We start from the raw sequence: 15712 nt of genomic DNA, 5'->3' as shown, positions 1-15712 counted from the left end.
CACACTTTAGCCTTAGTTCTAGAACAGTAACTTGCTGAATAATGTGTGGTTTAATTAAGTGAGACGTCTGTTTGCAAATGCCCTGGACCTGTCCTTCCTGACCCATGTGTTTCAGACTTCCCTCCAACCAGAAAGATGTCTTCCTGCGGACAGATGAGCAACGTGGACAGATGCCCACCCTGCTGCCCCCCACCGTGTGTCAGCGCCTGTAACCAGCCCTGTGTCACCTCCTGTGGGGACTCCCGTGCTGTGATCTACCCTCCCCCTGTGGTCATCACCTTCCCAGGCCCCATCCTCAGCACCTGCCCTCAGGAGAGCATCGTGGGCAGCTCAGCCCCAATGGGGATGGGCAGCTCAGCCCCAATGGGGATGGGCAGCTCCTCTGCCAATGGGAACTCTGCCCAGGGCTCCTTTGGGTCTGGCTCCCACCTGGGTGGTGGTGGTGGTAGGTCCTCCTTCCCCTCCTGTGGTGGGGTAGGTTCTTCTGCTAGGTCCTCCAAGGCTTCTCCATGTGGGAGGGTCCAGAGGGAACAAGAGCGACCCTGCAAATTTTGAGTGAGCAGAGGAACGTGGCTTCCAGTGGGGCAGCAAAACTTCCCTTCCCACAGGTGAACCACGGACAGCCGTGGGCCCTGCTAAACTCCATAGGAATTCCCCAGGCAGCAGAACCCAGCAGGGACCAGAGCAAAGTCCCAGCTGGTGAGTGGGCAAAAGGATGTAGCTTCCAGAAGGGCAGCATGGGATGACAGGGGGTCCTCAAGAGCTGGGTGTGCTCAGCCACCCTGGGAAACAAACCCACACACTGTGTTTCCCTTCCTGCTGGATTAGTTATCTGCTAATTGGATCCTAACTCAATGTTTGGGAGGCTCTTTGCTTGAGAATAGAAGACCTTAGTTTAAATTCAAGTGGTTTAGGGAAGACTAAAACATTGGTGCAAATTTGATGCTGTTTTTTCTGGCCTTTCATATGGACTGATGCTTTATGGCTTTTGAGGTACAGTGGAAAAACTTCTCGAAGCTCTGGTTCATTTCTGGGATCTCCCCTGTTTAACTTAGTCTGGGACTGAAAAATAAATAAATCCAGCCAAGTGAAAATCCAGCTTGACTATCAAATGCTGCAAATGCAACAAAGACAGAAGATCATCTTACAGACTGCAGCCCCCAAATATGACAACCACATCCATCCCCAGCAAACCCTGCAAATGTATTCTATGTTCCCTGGATCTTTATGTTCTGCTGCAATGAAGTCCTTATCCTGTTTCAATTAAAGATTATATTGCATCACAACATTTGCTCTTTGGTTTTCCTTTTCTCCTCAGCTTAAAACATTTGGAAAATGGTGCTTGAGTAATTCCTCACTTGAGGACCAGGGTCCTATAAGTGTTATTCAACAGGAAAGGACAAGGTGTTCTGGATATTGTGTGCATTGCCCACTTACCCACAAGTGGGCATCTCTCAAATCTTTTTTAGCCATTAGTGGCAAAAGGGGTGAGGTTATTGGATCAGAGGTTTTCTTCATCTTCCCAGTAGCCTCCAAAGAGAAAGGAGTTGCCTTTGGTACCTTCACTGCTTTTGAAAAAAGAGCATTTGCTGCTTAAAGCCTTCTGCTGCTTGCAAATGCCAGGACTAGGAAGAAATTTCAATTTCTATCCTGGTAAAGCTCTGGCTTCAGCTTCTGCATGGAGGTGGAACCACACGGTGCAGAAGCAGTGGTGTATGTTAGGCTGTGGGTCTGGATCTTCTGTGATTTTCTCTGGCTATTAAGAGCATTTTCTATTTGTAAAAAGAGGAAAAAAAATCCTATTTCTAAAGTAACTGTCTATTTGTGACTGGAAGAAACCGCCTTTTGGTGACTGCTGGAAACTTGCTGATTAATCTGGAAGGGGGAATATTGAGGCCCAGAAAGAAGACTTTAAATGAAATTGGTAAGTGGAAAACTGAGGTGGTATGAAGACCAGGTCAGCTGTGCAATATGGCTTTTAATGGGCAGCAAAAGCAGAGCTAACAGACACAGTAACACAGGGGAAAAAAAGACAGACACTTTAGGACACTTTATATCACAAAATTTGATATTAAGCCATGCATTGGTACAAGAATTTCCTTGTTACATCTGTATAATTTGAGTTATATGTCTTAATTTCATCCCTTTACAATATAAAAGCAGATTTTAAAGCAGATGTACTAAAGCAAATGAGGTTTCCATTACTTTTGTGCTGTGGAAGGCCACAAAACCATGTACAAATTCCTACAGCACACTAAACTGAACATTGTTTAGCTTCAAGGGTATTGAGGACATTTTAATTCTTGAAATGCACAGATCTTTTTTGTACATCCAGAAACAGCACTGTAAATGAAGAGCTGGCAAAGTAAACAGAAGATGCCAAAAGCCTGAAGTGAAAAATGGAAAATATGCTTATAGGTTGAGCTGTTTTTTCTAATCTTTATTTTTCATATTAAATAGCTCCAAGATGAAGCTTTAGGGCAAGGAAAAAAATCAGTTAAATTAATCTAAATGGGGAAAAAAATATTTGTTTTAAAACAAGCAGTTAAAACCATTTGAGCTGCCTAGCTTCGACATTTCTCTAAGAATAATCAGTTTTAGTCCTAGCTTTAAAATTTTCAAGTTGAAATTTTAAGAGGAATTGTTTTTCTGATGGATTTTTTCCTTCTTCCTTAACCAGGATTCTTTTTTTCTTTCCTCTCCCCACCCCCTGACCCCCCCCAAGTCTGCATGCATGAGTAGTTATACAGTTTGCACAGCTCTAGCTATAAGCCTGTTTTTCTGGGTGCTGCTGAGAGCTCAGAGCTCCTGCTGTCTTCAGTCAGAGCCTTGAGCTCTCAGCTCTGCTCAGACTCAGTTTCCCATCCATGTTTTTTCTCCCATGTTCTTCACATCCTGGTTGCTCCACACAGTGAACTCCCAAGAAGTATTTAGCATGGCCCACACCTTCCTCGGCTGTAGGTTCTGTAGTGACGGTAGGAGTATGGGCTCCAATTCCCCCTCCCCAGTGAGGAGTATCCCAGATTGTAAGACCTATTGGAACTGTATCCACCCCAGTGACCATTTGACCCTCCAAAAAGAATGGAGCCCCTTAAGCCAAAACCATTTCCATAGCCCCCAGCACCATATGGGCGGCCAATGCCGAATGCTCCGCAGCTGCCCACGATGCTTTCCTGGGGGCAAGAGCTGAGAATTGGTCCTGGGAAAGTCAGGACAACAGGTGGTGGGTAGATGACAGCTCTGGATTCATCGCAGGATGTCACACACAGCTCGTTGCAGGCATTGGCAAAGGGCTGGGGGCAGGACACCTCGCAGGGGTTGCCGTAGGGTATGCACAAGTCTCCGCTGTAAGACATCGTCCTGGCAAGTCTGGAAGACGAGGAGGAGATAAGAGTAACACCAGCCCCCCTCCCTGGAAGAGTTCCATGCAAGGCTGGATGGGGCTTGGGGAAAGCTGGTCTAGTGGAAGGTGTCCCCATCCACGGCAGGGGGCTGGAACTAGGTGAGCTTTGAAGGTCCCTTTCAACCCAAACCCTTCTATGATCTCTTGCAAGCGGTGCACAGGTCCTTGCAGTGAAGGCTGTCACTCACCAATCCCTTCCTGCTCGTGGGATGAACATATGACAGGAGTGGCACAGTAACGTGGAGAGCAGCTGGGTGCTTGGATTAGATCTAGGATTAGATTGCTAGATTTAGGATTAGATTAGGGTGCTTGGATTAGATTAATTTTGGGATTAGATTGTTTTCTGTACCAAAAAACCCCACAAAGTTTCATCCCAATTAAAAGCTAGACCTGATTCTTTCTGTTCCCAAATACTGTTAGGATCTCTGGCTGCTTCAGAGCTGGGCAGAAACACTAAAGGCAGCTGTGTGAAATTTTGGTGGAGCTGATGCAGAAGCAGGAGTCTGCCCTCAGGAGCTCTGTGACCGGATGTCCTCTGTTTATTAGGAGAGTTCTTTCATCCCTGAGGGCACCTTCTAGCCTCAAGGGATAGATTTAATACAGAATATGAAATTTCTTTCACAGAAATATTTGCAGTCAAGGTGGCTACTACAGGAAACACAATGGTAAATGGCATCAGGCAGGGTGTGGAGTGAAAATGCTTCTATAAAGAAGGGGAGTGCTGTGGTTTGAGATCAAATAGGGCTCAGCCTACTGTTTTCTCACAGATATTCTTGCTTCTTTTATTCTCTGCACAAAACAATCAGTGCTGGTGCATTCAATTGTGGAATTCTTTTTTCTAGGATAAAACAGTGCCCTATCCTGAAAAAGGAGTCTTTCTATTGATTTTCACTTGCTCAGCCCTTAGACTTGCACAGGAGGCATGAATCTGTCAATGCACGAGAGGAGAAAATGGGATTAAATATTAACGTTTGGTAGCTGCATATGAAAGAATGAACAATTGATTACACGAGAAGCTGCTGAAATAACCATGCTAGAAAATAAGCTCCAGAATAAAAATATTTCTATAGTAAGATTCAAGAAAGCTGAGGAGACCCACGTACTCAATAGGAAGAGTCTAAACCCCACGTGGGTCTCTAAATCCCACATTTCCTCCCCAAATCCTCATCTCTCAAAGCCCACAACAGCCTGCTTTTTTATAGCAATTCTGAAAGCAACAAGGCTTAACACCAAAGAGAAAACTGAAGATGCAGCAGTCAAAAGAATAAGGTAAATCATACTTACTTGATCCTTTGAAGAAAGTTAAGGAGAAGCAGGTAAACAGCCTTGAGCTGCAAGTGCTTTTATACAATTCTTCCATCTGCCTGGAGGCTAGAAGACCTATTTGTTGGTGATTACCTCATTTACTTGCAAATCAGATGTTGCTTAGATGGTTCCTTCAACTGCTGTAATTATCTTCCTTAGGATTTGTTGTTAGTGCTGAGCCCCACACCGGGTCAGACCCCCGGCTGCCAACTGACTTGGGCTTTCTCAGTCTCACTAGTTGGAGCAGACAATATAAAAAGTTTATTTTAAAAGAAAATGTGCGAAATTCCTACTAGGGTTTGGAAAAATTTGGCTGGCATTCCTTGTTCGATGTGTTGAAGAAATCCAAATCCCCCAGCTGGAAGCAGAGCTGGAGATTAAACAAATCTCTGAACTCTCCCCTCTTCTACAGAGAATAACTTCTTTATGCAATGAAATAACTAGCAAAGTTATCACTGATTTGTATAATTTGTATTATATATGTTCGATTAGGAGAGCTAACTTTAACACACTACAAAACTGGTTTTCAATCTTTTTTTTAAACAACACAAGCCCAGAATTTTTTGTAGGGTCTTGGGGATCTTTTCAGTTGATAGAGCAAACTTACACCATGGAAAGACCAGAGGGTTCAGCAATTTAAGACAAAGAAAATAACCTTGACCTGCAGAGCTACGAAGTGTCTGCTTAAGAGGGATGATAAGATCATGTTTTAAAGTGAAACTATTACTCATTAGCAAGACCTAGAACTGCAGCAACATATCATTAGTTTTATTACAGTAGAAATCTAAATCTACAGCACGTTAATCACATGACGGTGCTTTGAAGTCCTTTAGTCTGTGGAAAAAATTAGAACAACCCAGATAAGTGTTGTCTAGAGATTTCTCATAACCATCCCATGTAATTAAAGCATAATCTATACATTAAAGGATACAGCTTAAATTGCCAAGGGTGTAAACAAGCATGAGAGAGGAATGAATTGCAGCCAGGCATGTTTCTGCTGCCCAGCCTAGACATGAGGATTTCTGTTTCATTCCATGAAACCAAAAGGCAAAATTCCAACTCAGTTCTCTTATCCCACTCGTCAGGGTCAGCAGTCAGCTCACAGCCACCATGGTGATGGTCTAAGGTCAGGAGATTTTAAAAGACAAGAGAGCTTCCATTCTTTTGGAGAATGGAAGGTCTCTGCCAAGCCCTTTATAACCATGGTTATCACAACCAAAGTCTCTGTAAGCATCTGTCATTTTTGCAAACCAAGATAACTATGTGTCTGTTATCACCCTTCATCTTTTCGTCAAGGGGATGGATGCTGCTTTCAGCCAGCCTCAAAATAGATCAGGATAGTGAAGCAGCATGAGCTGTGCCAGGAGTATGTTACCATCACCAATTACAAGCATCTAAGTGGACCAGCTATTGCCCTGGGCTCATTCCTATGGTGATCAGCTGAGAAGTTAAAAGAGAAGGATCCAAATCACCTATCAGAGCAGGCACAGAGATCTTTGTGAAGGCAGAAGCTTGTAGCATGTAACATGTTGACCTAAAACCTGCCAAGCTTGTTAGAAACTGACCATTGGAGTCAGTAGAGAGAGTGGGACATTCCTCCAAAAACTCAGAAGAGCACCCAGAGTTTGGAGATCCCCAAACCCCCTTTGTGGACTACAGGTGCCTAGAGGGCTGGCATAACTCTAAATTAGGTTCCTAAAGTTAACTCCTTCTTCATGTTGTCTCACTTCACATAGAAAGACTTTTAGGGGGGAAGGAAAGTTGGGTCTCTGAAACAAAGAGCAAGGGACTCTAATGATAAATTAGTAAAAATAATAGACAGGAGTGAGTGAATTTCTGACATCTCTCTGACACACTTGACCCCCTTTGTGGGGAATCAGCAGAAAATTCAGATTAACACTTATGGGCTTGTTAACATATTACAAGGTCTGTACATTTTAGGAAGTGTTGGATGCTCCAGTTATATTTGACACCCTGGAGCAGTGGATACTGCACAGATGCAGGTCACGAGGCGTTGCCTTTCCTGAGGGGCTTGCTGTATAAGCAGAAAATAACAGCATGCAAAACTGTAGAACCCAAATTTATGCAGCTAGCAGTGATATTTAATCGTTAACATTTTATAGGTGCAAGAACAGCTGTTAAGAAACAATGCTCATGCTAATCCTTTTAAAGCTGACTTTAACAGCAGCAGCAGTGACTTTACTGACACCTTTAACAGTCCCACTTCCTCCAATCAGCCTTTTGGTCTCTAGCATTTAGGACTCAGCAGTAATTAGTGAATAATTTATAGCATGAAAATACAATTTTAACAATTAATTGCTTTGATGAAGGTTTGCTAACAGCTGCAAGAGGAAACTGAAGTTTGCTTATACTGGGGAACATGTGCATTGTCATTCTAGATCAGATCAAGCTGGGTTCCCCTCCCTGACCTGGAAAGTGCAGGATGGGTACACTGGTGCACAGCCCCTGGCTCAGGACCTCAGGAGAACCCTGCAATTGTGAGTGGAATCAAAAGCTTCCAAAGAAAGCCCGAAAACCAGAATGGATGAATTGTATGAACATATTTTTTGTCTTCCAAACCCCTATCAGTAAGAACCAAATGGAATCACTACTGGCATGAATCCCAAACTCTCCTCATGGGGAGCCTGCAGGCTCTGACTGTCTTGCAGTTCTTTCCCATTCCTCATCTCATTCCCAGGAAGATAAATGGGCTTCCCAACCCAGCTTTAGGAACACTGCAGTGTCAGAGCAGCAAACACCCTGACACAACACTTACAAGTGCTAGACAAAGGCAAAGTCAGAGCATCCTCCATGCAAAAGCTCCATTCAGTGCAGCATCTTCCACCCCATTGCTGGCTCTTGGCCTTGGCCATGCTCTCAGCTACAGGTCTAGGTGGGGGTTTGGCCCATGGAGTTGAAAAAACAAGCCCATAAAACAAAGTCCAACAGTTTTGATTTAACTAACAACACGTCCATCTGTTCTAGGGCTTTCAGCCATAACCTTCTTGGAGAAATTTCACCAGTATTATATTTTAGGGAGAAGTGATTAGTCAACATTGGGGCGTCTTACTCCAGCAATTATCAGGCGGGTAATAAATCACTGCAGTCAGAGAACCATCATTGTTAAGTCTCCTGACATACCTGTTCTGAGACTTTCCCAGGCTGTTGCTCCTGGGATCTCCTTAGTGACTCACTATAACCTAGAGATTATTTTGACACACTGGCAGCAAACTGGTCAACAAAGAAAAACACGAGCAGAATGGCAGAAACACAAATATTCTTTATGGCAAGGACTGATGAGTAATTCCAGGGCACAGAGCCCTCTCTTAACCTTCTCCAATGAAGTGCAGCCACCATCATGGTGAACTTTGTAACCATCATGTCTTCTCCACACGAATTGCACCATGTTCTCAAACCAGCTTTGGTGTGCATGTGATTATTATCATGGATGGTGTTCAACTACAGATTTGCATGTTTGAATTATTATTTTCCATTTTGGTCTCTCTAGCTTTCTTGTTTGGTACACGTCCATGGCTTATGTCACTTTAGAGCCTGGTTATTGGCTATCGTAGGCTGGCAGAGAATTGTTACAGGGAGGGGACAGCAACTTGAATCATGGGAGGATCTACCTCTTCTGCTTTACCTTGGCAAAAGAATATCTTTTGGTTCATTACCATGTCTTACTGAGTCAAGTTTTAGAAAATAAAGAGCCTTGAAGATTTTTAGGGCTGATTCACGTGCAAACATGAAATCTGACTGAGGGATTCAGCACAGTGAGCACTTCGTGGAGAAACACCTCTTGCTACTTTGAAAATGGTGCTTGCTCCAGATGGCACAATTGCTGATACGTGTCACTGAACACCTTCACATTTGTCTTTGCCTTGTGTTTCATCAGAAGTGTCCTAAGGAATAATCACAGGTGCAGGTAACCCTGAAGAGGAGTGACAGAAAGGTGAAGGATTCTGCACTCACCCCACGGGATTTTGTGGGATTCTACACAGAACCAAGAATTTCTGAAGGTTTCATATCTAATAAGCTGTTTTGAAAGCTTGCCACTTCCCAAGTGTCCCTTCCTCAACTGCAAATGTGAACCAGTTCTTCTCCCAATATTTTTTTTTCCTTGCCTGCTTTTTCTCTTGATGCCAGGACAGAACTGCCTGTTATTTCATTTCTAGCAGGGCAGCCAAACATGAACACTTAGCTGGGGTGTTTAGGCAATAGTATAATTTATGTTAGATGTTTCAAAAGATAGCGACAGCTCAGTTTAATCCAAGCTTCCCCATTGAAGCAAGTAATTTAGCTTTAGGGCAGCAATTATATTTTCTATAAAAAGTGATATAATAACTACCTTATTTCCATAAAACATTAGCGATGGAAAAAGTGACGAAAACCAAAACAACTGGGAAAGTGGTTGGCAACAGACTTGGAGCTGTCTTATGGTGTAAACAAAAAAAGTTATTAAGGGAAGGATCTGGTGCAGGTTTATCACTGGGGTGATCTTCATAAGTAGACACTGATGAAGACTTTGCAGAGGCTGTGGCATATCAGCAGCTGTCCTGGGCACGCAATTGTCAACAAGGACTCTGGACACCAGCACAGGACACTTCCATGGCTGGCTCATGATGACTCTTGCCAGGAGCACACACCTAGATTTTTAGGTAGGTTTTGCAGTCCCTGCTTAGTTGCCTTTGCATCATGGGCTGAGTCAGCTCGAGGAGAGTTGAAGAGTCTTTCCGCAGGAGGGCAGCAGCCCCAGCATGGTACTGGGTGACCAGACTTGCATCCTAGCTGGGACCTGCAGGTCTCCCAGCATCCTCCTGTTCCCCCAGGAGAGAGCAGCCTGCCCTGGAGCATAACCCCCCAGGCTGAAAACGGGGCTGAGAATTAAGATGAACCTCCAAGCCCTCTGCTGGAGATATTTATTAATTGTCTCCTCAGACCATCCGAGCCATGGTTTATCCAGAGCTGGTTTATTCTTGTTAACCTCTATGACTGTCTGGGTTTGTGGGGGACAATGTTGCTAGTTGTGAATAAGCAGCATGAAATTTTTCTACCCTAATAGCTTGGGGCTTTACAGGGCTGTTATTGAGTGGTTTTTCTGATAAAATCACTTAGGGATATTTTTTTTGTGTTTGTTTGTTTAGGGTTTTTTGGGGGTGGTGATTGTTTTTTTAACGCTTAAAAAAACCCAGCTTGTTTAAAATGTGGTCACCTGGTGAGTGAACTTGCACTCTGGGAACTACCAAAGTCTAAAGGTAGTCATGAGACCCTCTCTTGAATGTCTTGGTCATTGACTTGAAAGTCATTATCATACAACAAAAGAAAAGCAACTTTATAGTGAAAATAATCACTTTACTAGAAAAAGAAAACCCTGAGAATATATGGAGTTAAACGTGTGGGAGACCATGACCTTTTTTTCCAAATCAGTTATTACAGAGTCTTGGGGAATGTCACCCAAGTCGTATACTATTAACATTATATTAACATTCCGCTTTACATGTGTAATACATCAGTGTGGGTTCGTGAAGCAACTCCCTTTGTTCTGTGGAAGTCTGGGGATATTTCTGGGTGGGTATAATTACAAGAATGACATGGTATTTCCTAGGCACCAAAAGACCATGGCTTAAATAAGCAAACACATGTACGTGGCCATTATGGAAGAATGAAATTAACATAATCTTTAGTATAAAAACAACATCTGAAATTGCTTGGCTTGAGCAGGACACACCTGGTGTCCTAAACGGCGTCTGCCTAGAGGGATCCTCTGCTGGCACCAGCTGGGCAGACATAGGTGTCTGGGCCTTTGACCAGGACATCCAGGAGTAAGTAAGAAACTGGTGCATCAGGTCCACACATGACTGTTAACTCTTACATGTGAAAAAAGTTCCTTGCAAAAACAAGCTGAAAAAGTTTTGATGCAGAAATGTGAAGAATATCATTAATCTGGCTCAGTTTGTCTCGTAGGGCTCCAGGTAGGACTGGTTATGAGATAGATCAGGACACATTTTGCAGTAACCTAGAGGTGTCTACTTAGAAAACACAGAACCATGTTTCTCTATGCATAGGACTTCTGCTCTCTGGCTTCCAAGCTGCAACCTGGACTATAACACTGACATCCTATTTTCACAGAGGGGCCTGTAGAGCAGAACAAAATCCTTCATTTTACCTGGTCAGCAAGTCTTAAGTGATCTTGGAAGACTCTCCAGGACCACTTCTGCTCCTCTAGCCAAGACTGAGTGTCACCCAGAGAGCATTGCAAATGAGTAGCAGAGGAAAAAGGAGATTCAGAAGGCCAATGGTTGGATGCAGCAGCATTTTAATGTAAATGCAAAGTGGAGTTAAACATTTGCAGAAAGCATAATGCAGACTAGAAAGAGGGTATTTCTAGAGACAAGAAAAGCTAAAACCAACTACCTATTCCAGTGTGACACATTTCATTGAGCCATTCACTTCCCTTACTCCTCTGAACCCAACATTCAAATCCCTACAAATGTTTTGTTTTAAAAACACCGTCCCTGTCAAACTGGATAGAGAAAGTTAAGTGCAGACAGAAGATGCGAAGCCACAAGAATAAAGAGAGCACTAATCTAAGCTAAAGCTCTATATCAGAATTAAATGTAGGGTCCTGGTTTCCAGTGGTGTTTTCCTCTCCAGTTGCCACGCCTGTCAATCACATGCCTTGTTCTTTCATTTCTTTGCTTCTTTTCCTGTGACTATTCTTTGTTTTACCACTGATTAGACCTTCTTACAGAAGCCCCTCTGGCAAGGATGCTTCCAGCGGGTGGAATAGGTGTAGGAACACTCTGGGACACACTTGGTAGCACACGGGGTAGCACACGAAGGAGAACACGGGGCAGGGCACGAGGAAGCGCACTGCGCAGCACACTTGGTGGGACAGGGAGTGGCACAGGGAGCAGCACAGGGGGCAGGACACGGAGCACAGGGGGGTGCACACTGTGGAGCACACTTGGGAACACACGGGGGCTCACACTTGGTGCCAAGCTGGGGGATGATGCAGGGCTCCAAACACTCGACGCCCTTCTGGCCCGAAGTGATGGGGACCCCTGACTCCAAGACGCCCGACAGCTCAGCTGACTCCGTGGAGCCCACAACAGTTTCCTGTGGGTAGGTGGTGAGGATGGGTCCTGGGAAGGTGACGACCACCGGAGGTGGGAATATGATCACTCGGGAGTCTGGGCAGGCGATGATGCAGGGCTCGTTGCAGGCAGCTGCACAGGGCTCAGGGCCTTTTGAGGAGTTGCAGGGCACAGAGCATTGCTCAGTGCACAGGGTTTTCTCACAGGACATCTTTTAGCTTTGCTGGAGACCTGCAAGGTAAGGAAGGAGCAAATATAAAGCTGAATGAAGGACATGATCAAGGTTTGAGCTAAGCTGTTGGGAGCCCTGTAGAGACACAAGTTGGTGGATAGGTTGAGACCCATCTTGTTCTGCTTTCCTTTGCCTTTTTGGCCTTTCAGAGACTGATTCCTTCCTGCAGACATCAAACAACTTCTTCTCCTTAAATAACATCTGCTTTTTTCTATGTATTTTGGAATCTAGAGGTGGAATTCAGTAAAATCAGGGTGATGCAGCGTTGAGCATTGCCCAAGTGGAAAACACAGGAGAGATTTTGCTGTCCCAAATTTGCATATTATTTGGGCTAAGCAGACAAAACTCAGGAATAGGTATTTAATCCCTATGTTGTACATGAAGAAGTCAATCCCATAAGGATATCAAGTACTGTTTTTAGTGCAGTTAGTTTGTAACAGGTGGCTTTAAAACAGAAGATTTAGTATCAAGCTCACTTGGAAAATTAAGCAAATGAGAGCCTTCTGCAATATCACAAGGAAAAAGCTCAAGCACAGCAAAAACCTGAAAGCAGGTCTTCTGAATTTGAATTTCAGAGGTAGCACAACTGTTCACAAGCTTGAACTGAAGAATGCACCTCCTTTCTTCCTTTTGAAATAAATCAAAGCGTTGTCTGAAAAATGTCTTAAAAATTAGGTTTCAGGAAGTCATTTCACACTTATCCAAGTTCCAAGCACCAAATGAAGGAGCTAGCTAAAGTGGTTTTTTTAGTTTAAATTGAATATTTTTATTTCAGGCAAGGCAATTACTTATTTTTGTCTCACAGAGCTGCAGATTAGAAAAGCCTGGATGAGTCTCAGTTTGATTCAGACAGGTTTTTTTTTTAAATGAACAATGTCAAAATACCCAAAATACCCTAAACTTCTCCTGACCTTTAACTCCAATCCAGACACTATTTTCAGGTTCCAGTCCTTTCATTCTACTACTTCGATAAATTCCATGTTCCTGACTAGACCTGCAAATCCCTCATCAGAAAGCAAAGCAGAGCAAATGGAAAGAAACCAGACCCGAACACCTATGTCTACAGCACAAAACATTTTACTGGATAATATATTCTTACAGAGCCTGTTGAATGCTTTGTATAAGACCACTGCTTTGCATAACCAGAACAAAAACACCCAAAGCAACTTCCCAAGGAATATACATGTTAAACAGACACTTTCTGGGTTCCCATTTCTTCTGTCTGGCTCCACTGACAAATGCTTTACTAAAGCCTCTGCCATTTTCAGACTGACAGTGAATTTCCAAGAAGGTCCTAGGTAGAGACCCTCCAAAGTCAGACCAGGACCAGGGCTGTGTCCTAGCAGCTGGTTCTGGTCTAAAAGGTGACTGAAACTATGCCACAATCTCACTATAAATACATATAGGCTATATCAATATTTACACATGATACTTCTGTACAAAATGCAACAAAAATCAGAAGCCACAAGGTCAGAACAACACTGCCAGATGTATACTGCTGGCTAAAATATTTTAAAGCTATCCAAAGGCTACATGCATTAGATTTGCAAAAAAGTAAAGGATAAGTAATCAATATTATCTAGATTTAAAAGGTGTATTTAAAATCTCAAGCCACTAGTGCCTCTGAATGAATACTTAGCAAACAACTCTTTTGTTAAAATAAACTACTGAACATTGTACAGAATCGCAGCATATTAAGAAAAATAAATCCTCCTTGAAGTAAATATAAAGATTTCCAAAAATGGTGTTTTTTTTGTTTTTTTTTGTTTTTTAAACAGAAGAAATTATCAGAAAGCAACTTACTCAGTTCACCGAGGAGAAGACAAGAGAACCTGCTGGAAGTCTTCTGAATCATGAATGGTTTTATATACCTTCCTGGACCACCAGGCTGATGCAAGAAAGTAACGTCATATTTGTACATTAGGTTCCATTACTCCCCAAACAAAATTTGATGTGTAATTACAGTAATTGTTTTGCTTACTGTTTGTGTTGATTATCCTATTCTCACCAGCAGGTGACCGTCACAGTCCCATTCCTGGATTCCTTTAATTTCCCACTTTTTAAGCACCAAACCTATTCTTGCATCCCCGAGAGCGTGCCTGCAGTCGACAGGATGCTGCTCCAGCTCCCACGGTGCTGCAACTGGTCAGAGGTCCTGCAGGACTCACCCGAGCAGTTCTGTAGAAAACAGGAATTTGTTTTCCTTGCTTGACATCCTGACCTCCAAGAATGCATAAGAGCCTAACCTGGCATTAGTAGGAAGTGTGCTTGCTACTTGAAAGCTCGTTAGGATGTGTTTACAGAACCAGTAGTCACTGCATGACTGCAGTGTCAGAGCTTAGCATGGCCCATGGGGGTCTGGTTCCTCATTTGGTGCTGAAATCTCTTCCAAAGCAAGAATATAACCCAATGCAAAAGCTTGATATGGCATAGCTGAGAAGGTTTCCTCCTCTGAAATACAATCCCTGGTCAAGTCCAGGAAGAAACATGAAGGGAGAAAGCTCATTTGGTTAAAATGAGATGGTGAGAGGGAGCTGGGAATTGCTTGGCCTGGTTTGGAATAAATCACTCTAACCTTTTCTGATGGTTTTGTTCACAGTTCCATGAGAAAAATGCTTCTCTGGGGGAGTGAGCAATGCTCTGGCAAAGCAAGTGAAGATGGTTATTCCCCAGATAACACCCAGGTGGGTCAGGGAAAAGAGGAGCAACCAATTTATTTAAGAATAAATGCTCAGAAGGGCTTTTGGTCTTGTGGGAGGTGTTCCTGCCCATGCAAAGATTGGTTAGTTGATCTTTAAGGTCTTCTTTTAAGACCTTTAAGGTCTTAAGATCTTTCTTCCAACCAAACCATTCTATGATTCTATGATAAAGAGGACTGAGAGCTGTGCCTAGTTGTACTGGCTTGTGCCCAACCTGACCTGCTGTGGTGAAAAGACCTGTTTCATGCCCTATTTGAAGCACAGACCCAGCCCCCTTCAGATTATATAATACTAAAATCAGAAAATATGCCCTGATTTGGAAAGGTGAACTTTTTGGCCAGCTTGCTTTAAAGAGTGTGGTTAAGATACCAAATGCATAGTAGGCTTTTAAAACAAAACAAAACAAAACAACAAAAAACAAAAAACAAACAAACAAAAAAAGTCCACCAAAAACAAAGGGATCCAAATTCCCAAGGTGTTTATCATTGTCTGATTCAGAAAATCACAGGGGTGGCCCTGACATATTTATTTTAAAGTGACGCTATGATTCACTACTGCGGTGTTTCGTGCTGGCAGCCTGTTATTAACATCGTAACACCACAATACTTTGCATGTATAAAACATTAGTGGGTGTATCTGAAAGCATTTCCTCACAACATTTCCAGTAAGTGTTCTCACCTAGAGGATCCTCCAAAATCACTCTGCTTCCATGAGAAAACTGGTAGGGTAGTGCAGAAGCTGCAAAAATAATAAGCAAAAATCATAGAATTGTTTGGGTGGGAAGGGGCATAAAAATAATCTGGTTCCAATCCCCTGCCCTGGGCATGGAAACCTCCCAGTAGACCAGGTGGGGGGCATCCACAAATTGTATGTATATCCAGTGTATGGAAAATACTGTGTATGTGTGGAAAAAAGGGAGGGGAAATGAACGCAGAAGCTGCTCACTGTGTTCATGTCCACTTTGTCACCCCAGATC

The 15712-nt window shown here is 43.2% G+C and overlaps 2 long non-coding RNA genes across 2 annotated transcripts; both read right to left on the bottom strand.

Moving 5' to 3' along the window:
* Positions 1–1958: 1958 nt before the first annotated feature.
* Positions 1959–4764, bottom strand: LOC139787815 (uncharacterized). Its single transcript, XR_011722708.1, has 2 exons — positions 4688–4764; positions 1959–3672 (listed from the first exon to the last, which is right to left on the bottom strand). It is a non-coding gene; the product is annotated as an uncharacterized lncRNA (long non-coding RNA).
* A 6243-nt stretch (positions 4765–11007) lies between these two features.
* Positions 11008–14214, bottom strand: LOC139787904 (uncharacterized). Its single transcript, XR_011722720.1, has 3 exons — positions 14019–14214; positions 13841–13925; positions 11008–12036 (listed from the first exon to the last, which is right to left on the bottom strand). It is a non-coding gene; the product is annotated as an uncharacterized lncRNA (long non-coding RNA).
* Between the last annotated feature and the right edge of the window lie 1498 nt (positions 14215–15712).

The sequence above is a fragment of the Heliangelus exortis genome, chromosome 27 (genome assembly GCF_036169615.1).
Source record: "Heliangelus exortis chromosome 27, bHelExo1.hap1, whole genome shotgun sequence".
Classification (NCBI taxonomy): Eukaryota; Metazoa; Chordata; class Aves; order Apodiformes; family Trochilidae; genus Heliangelus; species Heliangelus exortis.
The sequence above is the reverse complement of the archived record's forward strand: the minus strand, read 5'-3'. Positions and strand labels throughout refer to the sequence as shown.